The sequence below is a fragment of the Rhamphochromis sp. 'chilingali' genome (assembly GCF_963969265.1).
Source record: "Rhamphochromis sp. 'chilingali' genome assembly, chromosome: 13".
NCBI lineage: Eukaryota > Metazoa > Chordata > Actinopteri > Cichliformes > Cichlidae > Rhamphochromis > Rhamphochromis sp. 'chilingali'.
Genome location: NC_137940.1, coordinates 16,828,327 through 16,830,632, shown reverse-complemented (window position 1 = coordinate 16,830,632; position 2,306 = coordinate 16,828,327). Strand labels below are relative to the sequence as shown.

General features: G+C 38.6%; 1 long non-coding RNA gene across 2 annotated transcripts; it reads left to right on the top strand.

Annotated features, from left to right (window-relative positions):
* The first annotated feature begins 575 nt into the window (after positions 1-575).
* LOC308409081 lies at positions 576-2,049 on the top strand. 2 transcript variants are annotated; one of them, XR_013973933.1, is made up of 4 exons: positions 576-787; positions 1,040-1,078; positions 1,254-1,375; positions 1,518-2,049. It is a non-coding gene; the product is annotated as an uncharacterized lncRNA (long non-coding RNA). The 2 variants fall into 2 exon arrangements; XR_013973934.1 differs by lacking the exon at positions 576-787 and having other exon boundaries at positions 1,038-1,148.
* Positions 2,050-2,306: the final 257 nt, after the last annotated feature.

The following is a 2,306-nucleotide window of genomic DNA, read 5'->3' as shown; positions in this document are numbered from 1 at the left end:
TCCATGATGTTTCTTCAAATGTTTCTTCTGGATGATGATAAGACTGTGACACGGGATGCCACCTTTGGTCTTGTGATGAAGCAAAGCTCAGGAAGAAGTGTGATTAAATGGTACCCACATGTGTGCTGCTGAGAAGGATGTACAAGGGCACCTGCAGCCAAATCCAAGCCTCAGGTTAGTTGTAGTTGCAGAACGCTATAGACTGAGACAGCTGAGGCATCAAATGTTTAATTAAACAGATGAAAAAGAGAAGTTTCTTCCCTATAATTATCACTTCTTAAAATCTGTAGCAACTTCAAGTCTGTCAGCGTGCTGAGCATGCTCAGAATGTGACAATATATTTTTGTTCAATATTTAATTTCTTTCAGTTGCAATTGTTAAATGAAAAAAAATATATATATATTCTTATAATTTAGCAAACTAATTTATCAAAAAAAAGTACATATATCTGTATTAGTTTTAATAAATTAATTTGACACCTGTATTGAAAATACCATATTGTATTCATACAGAATCAGTTTGGTATCATTGTTTGTCTGCTCACTGATTGTTGAAGCTAAGAGCTGCTTTGATCTGTTTAGATCTAAAGTATCCAAAGTTGAGCTCTAATGTTTCTTCACCCCTGTGTGTGATATGTGATTCCTACATGCTGGCAGAGCAGCGCGGCAGTTTGTGCTCACAGATGGTGACGGTGTGGAGAGACGGTGGTGTTTCCTCAGAAGAACCAGCAGAGTCACTTGCTGACTGATGTTCGTCTGCACTGCACAGAGGAAATCAACTGACCGAGGTTTGTCCAGTGACGTGTTATAAAATGTATATTTGTTTTATGCTTACAGATATGTTTTTCTTGACAGAGGCTCTGCAGAGGTTAGACAAAGCAGAGAAAACATGTGCTTTACATTTTACTGTGATTTATTGAGATATTTGTTGCCTGATGTTCAGCAGGAATGGAGAAATAGAATCAAAGGGAGATATTTTTGATGCTTTTGTAATGATGTAAGTAAATCTTCAATATTATTTATTTGCTTGGTTATATTAGGAGTGTTTCTGAGTGAGGGGGAGAGGAGTCATCATCCAGGTAAAGTGACGTGGATCAGTGGATACACTTGTCTCCCCTTTAAAGGAGACAATCCAAGTCATCCTTAAATGTTAGTGCTTTCAAATACACAAACATTTTTAAAGGACAAAAATGAACATCCAACTTTGACTGTAATACAAAATAAATCTTTTCATGTATGTTTTCAAACTCTCAGATGGGCAGCATATCAGTCTTGGACTGTCTAACCTGCCGGAGCAGCACTGAATGACCACCACACATGAGCATGTTCCTGCAACATTCAGCATCTGATCCTTCATCTGTGTGCTTCTGCTTTTGGTAAGTAGAGTTACCCAACTCCAGTAACTCTAAACACATGCCATCCATTTCTAACGGCCTGGTTACTTCCTGTCAGTTACTTTAGAAACCATGTGGTCACCTGACCTAACACTGTTTCTTCTTCTTCCCCTTAATGTTCAAGTGTCACATGTCAAACAGCTGGAGAGGAAACTACACCAGTGTACTGAGATGTTTCACCAACACGTGCCAGATGCTGTTCCTTCATGGTGACATCACCAGAGACAGCCCCACCCACCTCAGGACCTCGCCATTGATCATGATGATTATAATGATGACAGCGAGCGTAACTAAGACTGTAAAAATCCACGACCAGAATGTTTCTTTCTAATTATTAATGAATACTGAGAGCCTCGTTCTGTGTTTTGTCTGTTTTGGTTGTGTTTGTTTTACCTCATTTGTTACTAACAAAGTTCACAAACTCACACAGTTTACATTCTGTATGTTTCCATCTTTACCAGCCACACTCTAACTGCATTTAAGAAAATAATCCTTAGAAATCGTCGTTTTTCTCTTTTGTAATTGATGATAATTCAGTGAATATACTGTGCTGCTTCCTTTTATTGCGTCACACATTGCTTTATGTTTTTCAGTGTCCAGTTATTTTTTACTGCTGTTTGAATTCTCTGTATGTTTGACCCTGTAGACTGTTTGATGGACTGCTTGTCTTCCTGTTTGTAACTGCCGCCTGTTTTTTAATAAAGATTTGGATTTCTGACTTCAACACAGCCTCTGCGTGTCCTCCCTTTGTGTCCTCTTCCTCTGTGAATGTGTTGCATGTGTCACAGATTCATTTTATTAACAGCTTTCCCACAGTGAGTTGCATCAGCATTCATTCACAGCACATTTCAGAAGGATTCAGATTAATACAGTGATCTTACAGTCAGAATGATCCTGACAGAGTGCCACTGTA